A 16339-nucleotide genomic window follows, 5' to 3' on the forward strand; every position below is an offset into this window, starting at 1 on the left:
TCTGATTGTTAATACTTTGTCTCATTTGCTTTATTATTTTGTGCCTGTGTGTTCACTCTTTTTCTCTTTCTTCAAATGTGCACACACATGCATGCACACACACACAATTTTTTTTACACATACAATCTCAGAGTAAATTTCATACATATACATTATGACCCTTTTCTATGAAATATTTCATTATGAATTTCCAAAGAATAAGAATATTATCGCAAGTAACCATGATAGAGTTGTCACCTCTATAAACTTATTTAGTATATTTTAATATTGATGCAATACATTAGCTACTGTCTATTTTACAATTTTAACAATTAACCCAATATTGTCTTATATAGTATTTATTTTCCTTCATTACAGTCTCCTTTAATCTGGAGCAGTTCCTCAGCTATTCTTTGTCTTTTATGACGTTGACATTTTTGAGGAAAAAACAATTCTTCTTTTGTGTGATAGAATTCTTTTTTTTTTTTTTTGACAGAGTCTTGCTCTGTCGCCCAGGCCAGAGTGCAGTGGTGCAATCTCAACTCAACTTGCAGAGGCGCAAGCTCCGCCTCCCAGGTTCACGCCATTCTCCTGCCTCAGCCTCCTGATTAGCTGGGACTACACGTACCTGCCACCATGCCCGGCTAATTTTTTGTATTTTTAGTAGAGAGGGAGTTTCACCATGTTAGCCAGGATGGTCTCGATCTGCTGACCTCGTGATCCACCTGCCTCAGCCTCCCAAAGTGCTGGGATTATAGGCATGAGCCACTGCGCCCAGCAATAGCATTCTTTTAATTTTGAGTTTATCTGATGTTTTCCCACCTGCCCTTATTAATTTTGATCACTCCATTGAGATATTTCCATACTTTACCCTTATAACTAATAAGCAATCTGTAGGGGAAATAGTGTAAGCAGATGTATATATCTTGCATCTATTGATGATTCTTACTTGAATCAGTTCTTACTATGATGGTTGCAAAATTAAGGTTTTCCAACTCCAGCACTGCTTTTGAGTGAGTGTAGGACTTACCAGTCAGCACCTGACATACTACTATAAGCAAGAATCCTACTAGAATGTTTATCCCCTCCAAAACCCACTTTAAACTTAGTTGCCATTGTAACAGTGTCAAGAGGTGAGACCTTTAAGAGGCGATTAGGCCATGAGGGCTCCACCCTTGTGAATAGACTAATGCTGCTATCATTATTGCAAGGTGGGTTCACCCTTCTTGCTCCTTCTCCTCCATCATTTCTTTATCCTTCTGCCACGTGATGCCTTCTACCATGTTATGACATAGCAAAAAGTCCCTCACCAGATGCCAGCCCTTCTATCGTGGACTTGCCAGCCTCCAGAACTGTGAACCGATAACTTTCTTTTCATTATAAATTACCCAGTCTGTGGTATTCTTTTATAGCAGCACAAAACAGTCTAAGACAGAAAGTTGATGCCAGAGAGTGGAGTGTTGCTATAACCAACACCTGAAAAATGTGAAAGTGGCTTTGGAATTGAGTCATAGGTAGAGACTGGGACAGTTTTGAAGTGAATACTGAAAAAGTCTGTATTGCCATGAACAGAACATTAAGGGCAATTCTGCTGAGGGTTCAGAAAGAGAGGATAGCTGTAGAGAAAGTCTGAAACTTCTTAGCAATTACCCAACTGGTTTTGATCAGAATGTTGTTAGACATATGGACAGCAACAGCAATTCTGATGAGGCTGAGGCAGGAGAATCACTTGAACCTGGGAGGTGGAGGTTGCAGTGAGCAGAGGTTGCAGTGAGCAACCTCCAGCCTGGGCAACAAGAGCGAAACTCCATCTCAAAAAAATAAAAAGATTTTCTCTGTCTTCATACATGTCTGCTTCCCCTTTGACCTTCTCTATCAAGTTATGACACAGCACAAAAATCCTTGCCAGAAGTCAGGGCCATGTCCTTGAACTTCCCTGCCTGCAGAACTATGAGCTAAACAAACATCTTTTCTTACATGAAAACAAAATTTTTAAGTAAAATAAAAATAAATAAACTTATTTTCTTTATAAATTACTCAGTCTTGGATATTCTGCTATAGCAATACTGAAAGGACTAAGATGGATAGTTTTGCTTGTTCTAGAACTTAATACAAATGGAAACATACATTATTATGTATTATTGTGATCTGTCTCATTTCACTCAACATAATGCTTCTGAAATTCATCCATGTTGTTACTTATATCAGTAGTTCATTCTTATCAGTTATAATATTTCATTGTATACCACCATCTATTTATCCATTTTCCTATTGATAATCATTTAGATTGTTTCCAGTTTTGAGCTATTATGAATAGTGTTTCTGTGAATATTATTGTTCAAGTATTTTTGTGGACATGCATTTTGTTTCTCTTGGGTAAATATGTAGGAATGAAATTGCTGACCATAGGATAGGTGTATATTTAACTGTATAAGAAACTGCCATTCAAGACCAGCCTGGGCAACATAGCAAGATCCCATCTCTATAAAAAGAAAAAATAGCCAGATAAGGTGATGTGCACCTGTAGGCCTAGCTACTCAGGTGGCTGAGGTAAGAGGATCAGTTGAACCAGGAGATTAAGGTTACAGTGAGCTATGATCATGCTACTGTACTCCAGCCTGGGTGACAGAGCAAGAGCCTGTCTCCAAACAAAACACACTAAAAAGCCCTGCCAGTTCTCTAAAGTATTTGTACCATTTTATGTTCCTATGAGAGTTCCGGTTGCTTTACATCTTTGCCAATATTTGGTATTGTTTGCCTTTTATATTTTAGCCAGCCTAGTGGTATCATATTGAGGTTTTAATTTGCATTTGTCTTATGACAAAGAAGACTGGCATTTTTTTTCATATCCTTATTGACCATTTGTTTATGTTTTGTGACGTGTCCAAGTCTTTTGCTCATTTTTCAGCTGGCCCATTTATGTTTTATTATTGACTTGTTGTTTATATGCTCTATGCTCTTTTGCCAGATACATATATTAGAGGAACTTTCTCCTATTTCTTTCTTTCTTTTTTTTTTTTTTTTAGATTTCACTACGTAAAATTTATATATATAAAAAAGTATAACACTGGAGCCTAAAACCATTCTCTTTTGTAGAATACATATTGGCATTGAAACAGTTTAAACAAATGAAATGGCTATCTATAAAAACTTAGTTTTGTTTGTTGTATTCCGCGCATACTTTATGTGTCTTCACACATAAAGACAATTTTCAAACATTTTATATTCAGCAATTTTTTTAAAAGTACAGTTTTCCACTGCTGTGGTCTTTATAAAGGACTTTACTTAAATTTTCAAATAAAAAAGAATTAAGGTTCTAGGATAACTCTGTGTCTTTTAAGAGCATCTTTATACAGAACAATTTGGACTGGCATGCAGGCAACTTCTTTTGTTGTTTCATACCTGTATTAGGAAAATTACACCCATTTTACAGAAAAATCCCAAAACATATACTACAATAAGCTCAAAACAATGTGAAAAAGACCAGTGTGAATGGCACACAAAAATCGTTTCTTTATAAATTAACTGGAATTCCTCATCATGAAGTAGACACAGGGAAATCCAGTCCTTAGGGCCTTGCTCTCTGGAAGAACACCTTTAAGTAATTTTTTTTTTTTTTTTTTTTTTGAGACAGAGTCTCACTCTGTCACCCACGCTGGAGTACAGTGGTGCAACCTCGGCTTACTGCAAGCTCTGCCCCCTGGGCTCACGCCATTCTCCTGCCTCAGCCTCCCAAGTAGCTGGGACTACAGGCGCCCGCCACCACACCCGGCTAATTTTTTGTGTATTTAATAGAGACGGGGTTTCACCATGTTAGCCAGGATGGTCTTGATCTCCTGACCTCATGATCCACCTGCCTCGGCCTCCCAAAGTGCTGGGATTACAGGCGTGAGCCACCATGCCCGGCCTTAAGTGATTTTTAAAAACTTTAGCATCAGACTGCTGAAGTGCTTGACAAAACTCCTGAATTATTTCTGGAACCACTTGCAAGGAGGGCAGGTATTCTTGTTGAAGATACTGAACACATTCTGGGCCTCGTTTGAGATGAATTGTTTTCAGTGTCACTGCACACTCAGATAAAGCCAATACTGTTTGTGCATCTGCCAGGTCAAAGGTTTGTTTTAAAGGTGCTAGGACACATGCAGGGACAATGTGCTTATAAACAAAATCAGCAAATCCCACTGGCCCATCTTTACCTCCCTACCTCCCTAGAGTTCTCCCAACTTTGAGAGGACGATAAAACATGTTTTCTGTGCAGTTGGATCTGGATATTCAACTGCTCCTTGGATAACAGTAATCAGCACTTTTTCTACATTCTCTGCACCTTGATTTGCTATAACTTCGCCCATCCCACTGCCTGGGACTGTTCACAGGAAAGCAAAGTAACTCCGCAACATCTGCTTCTCTAAAGTAGCAGACTGGTCATTTTCTTCCGCTGGCCGGAGCAGCACTTCAAAAACTGCATGAAGCAGGGGCATGAACATCTGTCGTAAAAACGGGGATACCTGTATCTTGAATTTGTCTGTAATCTGATTGATAAGAGGAATGAACTCCTGGAGGTCTTCTGCTTTACAATCTTTGAGCATATGTTCTGAAGCAGATGAGATGAAAGGAAGAACTTCTTCCTCTGGGCAAATAATCATTCGATGAAGGAAAGTACGTACTCCACTTCTGAGAATACCCTTGTGTAAGGGACAACTGAGGGCCGGCAAGAATGTCTGTAAACAGTTCAGATAAACTTCGGAATGGCCACATTGTTTCACAATCTGCTTGTTGCTGAAAGCTTTACTGGTTCGACTTGCAAATCCAACAGCATGGTTGAGACAGTCTGCTAGAGAGGCTTGCCTTTCTTCATCTTGTGCCAGCATCAACTTTTCTAACAGAATTTTAAACTTTTCCATTAGTGGAGTCAACAGATTACTCATTAAGGTCTGCTGGGTATCACTATTAACAATCAGCATTCCAGCTGTCTTATAAATAAAAAAGTTGATCATCGCTGCTCAGTAAGGACTGGAGGAAGCTCTAATAAATCTTGTATTCCCAGGCAGAGGAAGCTCTAATAAATCTTGTATTCTATTCAAAATATCCTCAATGAAGGGATTCATTTGCTTATTGAGAGATCTGACAAATCTAGAAAACAGGTAAACCGTCCTGCTCTGAACTTTCGCACTGGAATGCCGCAGACCTCTGTGATCTAAGAAAGCCATTAGTACACATGGAATGTGCTGAGGTTCAACGTGAAAAACTTTCATATCTAACAACAGTTTCGAAGAACTCCAAAGTCACAGATGTATGCTGATAGGAACTGACTCCTGATGTTACCAGAATTCACATCATATCCTGCAAACCACTAGCTTTTGAAACATCACCTGAGAAGTGAGCACCATGAGATACTGGAAGAGCTTCTGCCAATATATACAGCAATCTTATTGCTACTTCAACTTCCATAAACCGTGTAGTCTGCCAATTCTGCAGTGTAGAACTAAAAACTCTGTGAACAGAGGCCAGTAGTAACTGGTGAAACTTAAGCAAGCCTGTCCAACAGTAACTTCAGTTGTTTTCTGTATTCTACAAACATGGCTTCATCTTCACCCTCATTTTCAAAGTTATATTCTTCACCGTAAGTCAACTTTTTTCATAACGGCCAACATGATTGCCTCTACATTAGCTTTTTGCTGATCCGAGAGCACTGTAAGCTGTTTCAAAATATGAAGATAATCGTAACAAAATCCAATGATATTAGAAGAAATATCATCATCCTCATGAATTAGTAGCTGCAACATCAGTGCCACTTTTGTTTCAATAGCTTGTAGTGCCTCTTGAGCATTCTTAATATCCCCATTCTTAACTAATTTACTCCAACTAACTATCAGTGACTGTCCCATTCCATTTACCAGCTTAGAAAATCTGGCCAGGAAGTCAACATCTTCCTGGTCAATGCTGAAAAACCCAGCAGACTGTAATACTTGATACAAAGATTCTACTAGTTTCATTTTATCAATAGGGTCCATTCCTTTATTTACAACTTCAAATAAACAGTCACATGCTTCTTCCCATAGAACTTCTATTGACATCTGACCTAGCCGCATATTTATAAACCTATCATTGGCTATAAGGGATAAATCTATCCAAGAGACATAAGTCCCCACTACTTCAAGGCACTGATACGACACTTCAGAATTAGTATACTGATAATGTTGTAATATTTGATACCATGATTCCACCAGATTTGGAATGCACTGTTCCCTCATGGTATCTTTTATGAGAGTATTCCTACGAGCCTCCTCTGATGTACGCATGCACCACATCACGATCCAACAACTCTGAATCAATAGCCATGAGGATTCGCAGGTACAGATCTACTCCCCTTGGATTTAGATCCACTACTGAGAGAATGTAAAACAAGAAAAACTTGGGCCACTTAGTGAGATATTCTGTTAACAAAAAGCAAGGCGAAGACTTGGGCGGCTTTATTTCGTATGAAGGTCTTCTCTGGTTGGGGATTCAGCTTCTGAACTTACAGCCGTGATATGAGCATCTCCCTAATTAGTTGTTGTTGAACAGTGGTTAGTTCTGAATATTTCTATTTAACTTGATGTTCCAGTACTTGAAAGCAGAAAAACTTCACATGATCATCACTATACATCCTCTGGGCTAGAGCTTCAGCACACACCTGCCAGGCATCTGGGGAAAATCTTTAACTGCTCAAAATAGGCCAGGGCCCTTTATCTAAAGTCTGAATCAGCATTTGGATTTAGCCCTAATAGAGCCTGTTCATCCATCCTTGCTGCTATACTTGGAGTTCTGATCTCACAGAGGAATTCATAAACATCTTCCTTATGAAGGAAGATCGAGGTCCATCTCGCCTCCCAGCCTGCACTCCAGATGGTTAGCCAGCGGAGCGGCACGCAGAGAGCAGGGAGAGCGGCCCTCGTCCTTGTCACCGCAGTCCTCGCCACGGCCGCAGCGCCAACGCCAGAGACGGAGCTGGCCGGGACTGCGCGCCCCTCGTCGCTCCGCGTCCCCTAGCACCTTCTCTTGCGTGACACCGGGCGGGCAGGCAGGCAGGCAGGCAAGCAAGCAAGCGGGCGGGGTTGGCGCCCCAGGAAGGGAAAGAGCGCAAGAGCGGCTAACACCGCCGCGGTCGCCGCTGAGTCGGGCGCCAGCAGTCTCATGGAGAGTGCCGGCGTTAGCCCGCGGGCTGGGGCCGTCTCCTGTCTATTTCTTACTTATTCCTTTCAAAATGGTGTCTTATGATAAGCAAAAAAATTAATTTTCTTGAAGTCCAATATTTTATTTTTACTTTTATGGTTAGTACGTTTTATGTTCTACCTATGAAAGTTCCGTCTACTCCATAGTCACAAAGATATACTTCTAGAAGTTTTATGGTTCTAGTTTTTAATGTAGGTCTACGATCCATCTTGAATTAATTTTTTGTACGGAATGCCATAGGAGTCAGAGTTGTCTTTCCATAGAGATACCCAGTTTTTTCACACATCTGTTAAATAGGCGTTCCTTTGCCTCATTGAATTGATTTGATGCCTTGGTTGATCATCATTTGACTATATATGTGTAGATCTATTTTTGGACTTGATCCTGTTCCATTAATCTATATCTATCTACTCTAGCTTTATGGCAAATCTTGAACTTATGAGTATAAATATTCTAAATTTGTTCTTTTTTCAATATTGTTTTGATTATTCTAGGTCCTTTGCATTTCCATATAAATTTTAGAACCATGTTGTCAATTTCTTCAAAAAAGCCTGTTGAGCTCTAGCCTGTTGAAGTTCTATATGATGTTATCTCTCTCCAGAAGGGTTTACTTTTGTTTCTGTCAAGCGAACAGGCTAGAGGCTGAAACTTTCATCTAACAAGTGTCTGAGGAAGTCAAAGCTGGGCTTTATGAGAGCTGGTCTATTCCGAGTTTGCCCTTATCCCTAGAGTGGAGGCTTCATGGTCCCAGCTGAAAGCCTGGAGAGGCTGGGCGCGGTGGCTCACGCCCGTAATCCCAACGCTTTGAGAGGCCGAGGCAGGTGGATCATTTGAACCCAGGAGTTCAAGACCAGCCTGGGCAATATGGCGAAACCCCATCTCTACAAAAAAAAAAAAAAAAAAATACAAAAATTAGCTGGGCGTGGTGGTGGGCGCCTGTAGTCCCAGATACTCGGGAGGCTGAGGCAGGAGAATCGCTTGAACCTGGGATGCACAAAGTGGCATCACCCATTTATCATTTTTTATTACTGAGCAATAGCAGCATGCAGGTCTTATAGCTGGATACTTCTGGGGAGCACTCCTCCTATTTGCTTTTAGATACTGATAGTGGAATCTGTTCACCGTAGCTTAATCCCAGGAATTTTTCACAGTGCTGTCATTTAACAGGGGGAATCAGGCTGGTGGAGATGGCAGTAGCAAGGGGAAAGGAGCATGTGTTCTTTTCGGCAAATTTTTTTTTTTTTTTTTTTTTTTTTGAGACGGAGTCTGGCTCTGTCACCCAGGCTGGAGTGCAGTGGCCGGATCTCAGCTCACTGCAAGCTCCAACCCCCGGGTTAATGCCATTCTCCTGCCTCAGCCTCCAGTGGTGGCTGGGACTACAGGCGCCCGCCACCACTCCTGGCTAATTTTTTTGTGTTTTTAGTAGAGACGGGGTTTCACCATGTTCACCAGGATGGTCTTGATCTCCTGACCTCGTGATCCTCCCGCTCTGGCCTCCCATAGTGCTGGGATTACAGCCGTGAGCCACCGCACCTGGCCCCTTTTCAGCAATTTTAACCCTCTGAAGTTTCTCAAACTAAATGTGAGAATAGCTGGAAACCTATGGCTCTTATATACAGATGAACACTATGGGCAGTTATATAGACTTCCAAACATGTACACATTACATATTCAAATGTATATAAATATAGACTCAAAGCTCCTGGGAAACAGGTAGTATAAGAAAAGGAAGCCTAACCTTAGGCTAAACTAGACAATGTCATGTAATACACTCTATACTGTGTGGAAAGAGGTGATCCAAGTGATCCTCTTGAGGAAGGAGAGAATCAAGGAGTAAAAACTAACTTTTGTGGATGGTTGTTATGTGCCAAGTGTGGTGCTTAAACACCTTTTCTCTCTTTACACATTCAATCATCATAATGATCCTATAGAACAGGTATTGTTATCCCCATCTTTAATTTAATATCCCAAAAGGCCATACCCAAGGCCAGGAGCTAGTGTATTTGCAAAGCCAAGATTCATATCTAATTCTGCCTGGCTCCAAAACTTATTCTCTGAAAGTAGGAAAGAGAGGCAGAAGTTCTTATTTAAACAAACTCTTTTATAGAGTTTCCAAGCAAAATATAATTAATAAATTTGCTTACTGTTTCTCTCTCACAGTGGTCAACAGCATTAATCTCAGTGGATAACACTGTATAAGCACTAACTAGAATAAAAGTGCTCAGTTACTAGGTTTTGATGGGCAAGTGTAAGGTTGCTTGTGGGTGGTGAGAGGAACAGAGCACAGAAATGTTAACATTCACAAACTTTCTGAACACCTGAGCACTGAGCTGGGAACCCAGAATATAAAGATAAAAAACACAAAACATGAGCCGGGAGTGGTGGCTCACGCCTGCAATCCCAGCACTTTGGGAGGCCGAGGCAGGCGGATCACGAGGTCAGCAGATCGAGACCATCCTGGCTAACACGGTGAAACCCCGTCTGTACTAAAAATTCAAAAAAATTAGCTGGGTGTGGTGGCGGGTGTCTGTAGTCTCAGCTACTTGGGAGGCTGAGGCAGGAGAATGGGGTGAACCTGGGAGGTGGAGCTTGCAGTGAGCTGAGATCACAGTACTGCACTCCAGCCTGGGCGACAGAGTGAGACTCTGTCTCAAAAAAAAAAAAAAAAAAAAAAAGATTACAAAACATGATCATTATCTTCCAAAGTTTACAGTCTAGTTACTTCAGAGATGGTTTATGTGCCATCTACACATATAGAATTGACATACCTATAAAAGGAACAGATTAAAAAAAAAAAAAACTAGTAAGCCTGGACCTTCTCTCATGAAACTCAAAGTCTAAGGGGGAATCAGACTAATAAACGGGCATTTTCAATACAAGAGATTAAGTTAATAGTAAGCACAGGGGCCGGGTGCAGTGGCACACACCTGTAATCCCAACACTTTGGGAGGCTGAGGCAGGCAGATCACTTGAACCCAGGAGTTCAAGACCAGCCTGGGCAACATGATGAAACCCTGTCTCTACAAAAAATACAAAAATTAGCCAGGTGTGGTGGCATGCACCTTTAGTCCCAGCTATTCGGGAGGCTGAGGCGGGAGGATCACTTGAACCCAAGAGGCAGAGGTTGCAGTGTGCCGAGATCATGCCACTGCACTCCAGCCTGGATGACAGGGTGAGATCCTCTCTCAAAAAACAAAAAAAAGTAAGCACAAGGTGTCATGAGACCATGGAGAGTGAGCATTTAACTCAACACGAGGAATCAGGGAAGCGGGAAGCAATTACTTCTGAACTGACATAGGGAGGCAGAATGAATTCATTTCACATGCTTAGCACGGAACACTTACAGTATATGTGTTCTAAACAGAATAATACAGATTATATGGTACCATAGAAAGTCAGTGACTCATGATTGATGTATTTCCTGAATAACTAAAGAGTGTTTGCTATCAGACTATTAATCTTCCTTTCTCTTCCCTATGCTTTTGTCGCTCCAAAAGCCCATTGTGGGAATTTTTTTCTTCCTTTCTTTCTTCTTTCCTTCTTTTTTTTTTTTTTTTTTTTTCAGTGAAGGATGTCATAAGAGCTGGAGAAACTGAGGAGGTCTTCAAGCAGAATAGGGGACTTGAAGAGTATGTGGAATATAAAAAGAGGATGTTGAAAGGGAAATAAATGGCAGGGCCGGGCGCGATGGCTCACGCCTGTAATCCCAGCTCTTTGGGAGGCTGAGGCAGGTGGATCAATGAGGTCAGGAGATTGCGACTATCCTGGCTAACATGGTGAAACCCAGTCTCTACTAAAAATACAAAAAAATTGGCCGAGTGTGGTAACGGGTGCCTGTAGTCCCAGCTACTCGGGAGGCTGAGGCAGGAGAATGGCATGAACCCAGGAGGCGGAGCTTGCAGTGAGCCAAGATGGCGCCACCACACTCCAGCCTGGGCAACAGAGCGAGACTCTGTCTCAAAAAAAAAAAAGAAAGAAAGAAAAAAGAAAAGAAAAGAAAGGGAAACAAATGGCAAATGTTGACTAAGTCAGCTTGCATTTATTGGGCCCTACCCTGCCTCTTTTTATCACGTTCCGGGGACACTGAGATGAATCTGACCCATAGGTTGAAATCAGCAGGACACGTATGTGGGCAATAAATGGAAAACATATGTAGAATAGTTAGAAGTAAAGTCTAATAAGCAAAATGGGATAGGTTATAAAGGGCCTGGAAAACAGACACATTTAGACTTGATATGGATGATACCAGGAGTCCTTTTAGGTTTTTGAGCAGAAAGTAGGTGGAAAAGATTTTAGAAAGAGAAGACTGGAACCATATAGACTAAGAAGGCGTGTGTGAGCCTAATTCTGGCAGTAAAGATCTCTAGGGCATGGCAGAAGGAATAGAAAGAAAAGAGCAAAGGATATTGTAATGAAAAGATTAGGCCAGGCACAGTGGCTCACACCTGTAATCCCAGCACTTTGGGAGGCCAAGATGGATGGATTGCTTGAGCTCAGGAGTTCAAGACCAGTCTGGGCAACATGGCAAAACCTTGTCTCTACAAAAAATACAAAAATCAGCCAGGCGTGGTGGCATGTGCCTGTAGTCCCAACTACTTGGGAGGCTGAAGTGGGAGGATTGCTTGAGCCTGGGAGATAGAGGCTGCAGTGAGCCATGATTGTGCCACTGCACTCCAGCCTGGGCAACAGAGTGAGACCCTATCTCAAAAATAAATAGATAAGTAAAAAGAAAAGATTGACCAGGCATGTGGATATAAAGAATCTTTAGCTCTAGGATACCAGTTTTTGCCATGGAAAATACACAGTTACAGCTCATAAAACCTAAAAGCATTTGAGTTGGCAATGGAAGGCTACAGGGAGGAAGGATAATTAAAAAAAAAAAAAAAAAGGCTACTGATGGAGGAGGATTAGGCTGTAGCTGCTACAATCTACAGCTAATAAGTAGCCCAGGCCTTAGGTGTTTTCCATTGTGGTTTAGGGATCCGGAACTGTGGAGTGTCTTTTGAAAAACCAGTAAGGACCCCTGACTCAGAATCATTGCTTAGAGGGCAGTATTGAGCAACTCTGAAACTAGATGTAGAACAGGTGTCATTTTAGAAGCCTAACATGCAGAGAAACTTGTAAAAAATATATATTTTTTTTTCAGGCCCTAGATTCTGAGATCCTTTTTTGCAGATCTGAAGTGGGAGCCAGGAATATTTAACAAGCTCTAAGGTGATGGTAATGCAAAAGTTACCCAGGAGACCCTTTGAGAAATACTTACGGAAAGATGAGCTGTCTCCTTGGGATGACTGAGCTGGTGTCTGTGCATATGCCTTCTCAGGATCCATGTGACTTTACCACACCAAGCCTTAAGACTGCCAGACTGTTCTCTCCAATGAAAGCCACTCTGCACCACTGGCCATAAAGAAGGACTCTCATGTGCCAGGAGACTGGCCCAAACAGGACTTTTGAGTGGCTCTGAGGCTTATAGACGTCAAAAGTGTTTGTAAGAATAGTCATCACAACATAGTAATGAATCAGAAACATGAGTATATTTTCTTAAATGGCCCTGTGGGGACTGGAGCTAAAAAGGGAGGGGTACTCAGATTCAGGGGTCTAGCAGAATCCTTGCTTAAGAAAAACAAGTAAGACAGCCAAAGAGGACTCCTGGGATTGTCTCATCAGGACTTCTGAGGTGACTCTAATGAAATGACTTAGAAGTGTGGCGGAGTGGCCTCTGTGACTCCCACACTGGCCTAATCCTGGTTAAAATTGCACAAACAGGGTGCACTGACAGTCTCCGGGACACAAAGCAGGTCTAATATTCAAAGCTTGGCAAACATAACCAAGACTTTTTCTCTTTCCTTTAAATTACTTTAGTTGCCTAATTTTTTGTCCCATAGGCCACTTAATTCTTTTTGTTTTATAATAAAAGTTGTGCTCTTGTCTCAATCTTCTTTCTAGATTGGATCCTGCATGTTTTTCATCTTTATACTCCTGGCAGCCCCACCACTAAGCTTCCGGAAATATAGCACGTTTGTTTTTTGGGGGTTTTGTTTGTTTGTTTGTTTTGAGACAGAGTCTTGCTCTGTCTCCCAGGCTGGCGTGCAATGTCACAATCTCGGTTCACTGCAACCTCTGCCTCCTGGGTTCAAGCGATTCTCCTGCCTCAGCTTCCTGAGTAGCTGGGATTACACATGCATGCCACCACTCCCGGCTAATTTTTGTGTTTTTATTGAGACGGGGTTTCACCATGTTGGTCAGACTGGTCTCAAACTTCTGATCCCGTGATCTGCCTGCCCTGGCCTCTCAAAGTGCTGGGATTACAGGTGTGAGCCACCGCGCCCTGCCTGCACCTTTGTTATATAGAACATTCTTATCAACATTATTGTCTACTTTTAGACTTTATTTTGTTCTATTGAACTATTCTGGTTCTAGTACCACACATTAAAATTATATGTTTATAATACTTTTTAACATCTGACAGGATGTGCGTCCCTTATCATCCTTCTTTTTCAATATTTTGTCATTCTCAGTTTTTCTCAGATCAACTTCAGATGTAATTTACAAAAAAAATTAAAATTACATTGGTATTTAGATGGAAATTATGTTAAATGTATGTGTTAATCTGGAGAAGTTTTGTTTTATAATAATAATTCTTACCATGAAGGAAAATAGCTCATCTCTCCACTGATTCACGTTTTTTCTCATGTCTCTTAGTAGAGTGTATAGCTTTTTTCATATAAGTTCTCATAATTGCTTGAATATATTCCTAATTATTTTATTTTTGTTGTTTCGGCTATGAATGAGATCTGTTTTTGTTCCTTTTTAATGGGTTCTTGTTGGCATATACAAAAACCACTGATTTAAAAATACTTATATAATAAACTAGATGTGCGCCTACTTTTTTTTTTTGAAACGGAGTCTCACTCTGTCGCCCAGGCTGGAGTGTAGTGGCGCAGTCTTGGCTCACTGCAACTTCCACCTCCCAGGTTCAAGCGATTCTCCTGCCTCAGCCTCCTGAGTAGCTGGGATTACAGCTATGTGCCACCACACCCAGCTAATTTTTGTATTTTTAGTAGAGACGGGGTTTCACCATGTTGGGCAGACTGGTCTTGAACTCCTGACCTCAGGTAAGGAGGTCACCCACCTTGGCCTCCCAAAGTGCTGGAATTACAGGTCAGCTGATGTGTACCTACTTTAGAATGTGTGTCTCTTATGTCAGCTTACCATTATTGTCCATGTAATTTGCCATTTTAACAGATTAAAAAAGAAAAGCTATATGACATTTTCAATAAATACATTAAAAATTTGACAAAATTCAATGTTTATTCTGATTTTTTTTAACTTTTTTATTTTGAGATGGAGTCTTGCTCTGTCACCCAGGCTGGAGTACAGTGGCACGATTTTGGCTCACTGCAACTTCTGCCTCCTGGGTTCAAGTGATTCTCCTGCCTCAGCCTCCCTGGTAGCTGGGACTACAGGTGCACCCCACAAGGCCTGGCAAATTTTTGTAGTTTTTAATAGAGACAGGGTTTTGCCATGTTGGCCAGACTTGTCTCGGATGCCTGACCTCAAGCGATCACCTGCCTCAGCCTCCTAAAGTGCTAGGATTACAGGAATGAGCCACTGCACGCCGCCTGATTTTTTTTTTTTTAAGTCTTAACAAACTAAGAATAGAAAGGAACTTCCTCAGTCTGATAAAGCTCATCTACAAAAAATCTACAGCTAACTTACATACTTAATTTTTTTTATGTTTTATAGAGATGGGGTCTTGCTAAGTTGACCAGGCTGGTCTTGAACTCCTGGCCTCAAGTCATCATCCCATCTTGGCCTCCCCAAAGTGCTTGGATTGCAAGTGTGAGCCACCGCACCTGGCCCTATACTTGATTAAAGACCAAATGTTTTCTTCTACAATAAGGAACAAGGCAAGGATGTCTGCTCTCACATCTTCCATTGAACTCTCTACTGGACATTCCAGTTAATTCAGTAAGGCAAGAACAAGGAATAAAAAAAACAGTAAGCTTGGAAGTGAAACAGTAAAACTATTTATTTGCAAAAGGCATGATTGTTTACGTAAAAAAATCCAATGAAGACCTTAAAAAGTCTGCTAGAACTAATAAATGAGTTTAGCAAGTTTGAAGCATACAAGATTAATATACAGAAATTAGTGTATTTCTATATTGTAGCAAAGACAATACAAATTGAAATGTTAAAAAATATCATTTATAATAGCACCAAAAATATTAAATTCTTAATGATAAATCTGTTCAAGAATCATACACTGAAACCATAAGACAGTGAGAGAAATTAATACCTAAATAAGTAAAGAGATATACCAGGCTGGGCGTGGTGGCTCACACCTGTAATCCCAGCACTTTGGGAGGCCGAGGCAGGTGGATCATGAGGTCAAGAGATCGAGACCATCCTGGCCAACATGGTGAAACTCCATCTCTACTAAAAATACAAAAATTAGCTGGGCGTGGTGGTACACACCTGCAGTCCCAGCTACTTGGGAGGCTAAGGCAGGAGAATCACTTGAACCCAGGAGGTGGAGGTGGCAGTGAGCTGAGATTGTGCCACTGCACTCCAGCCTGGCGACAGAGTGAGACTCTGTCTCAAAAAAAAAAAAAAAAAAGAGAGAGATGCCATATTCATGGATCAGAGGACTCAATATTGTTCTGATGTCAGTTTTCCCCATGTTTATCTGTAGATTCAACACAACTCCAATCAAAATCCCAGTAGGTTTTAGTAGAAATTGACAAGTTTATTCTAAAATTCATGTGGAAATACAAAGGACTTAGAGTAATCACAACTTCAAAAAAGAACAGTTTGAAGACTTACTCTCCCTGACTTCCAGACTTGGAGAATAATCAACACAATGTAGTATTGCTATAAAGATAGATAAGTCAGTAGTTCGGACTAGAGAGTCCGGGAATAGACTCACACAGGTATGGTCAAGTGATCTCCCACAAGATACAAAATATAGTCTTTTCAGCAAATGGTACTGGAACAGTTAGCCATATGCAATAAAATGAACTTCAATTCATAACCTCACACCATATACAAAATTAATTCAAAATGGGCTGTAGACATAAATGTAAAATCTAACACTATAGAACTTTTAAAAGAAAACACAGAAGAAATATTTTGTGACTTTGAATTA

General features: G+C 40.9%; 1 protein-coding gene and 1 pseudogene across 1 annotated transcript in view; one reads left to right on the forward strand and one right to left on the reverse strand.

Annotated features, from left to right (window-relative positions):
- Nucleotides 1-16339, forward strand: part of ASIP (agouti signaling protein) — a 98504-nt gene that overhangs the window by 48531 nt on the left and 33634 nt on the right. The window lies entirely within an intron of this gene.
- On the reverse strand, nucleotides 3548-6761 carry LOC111548158 (annotated as a pseudogene).

The sequence above is a fragment of the Piliocolobus tephrosceles genome, chromosome 20 (genome assembly GCF_002776525.5).
Source record: "Piliocolobus tephrosceles isolate RC106 chromosome 20, ASM277652v3, whole genome shotgun sequence".
In the NCBI taxonomy this organism is placed as follows: Eukaryota; Metazoa; Chordata; class Mammalia; order Primates; family Cercopithecidae; genus Piliocolobus; species Piliocolobus tephrosceles.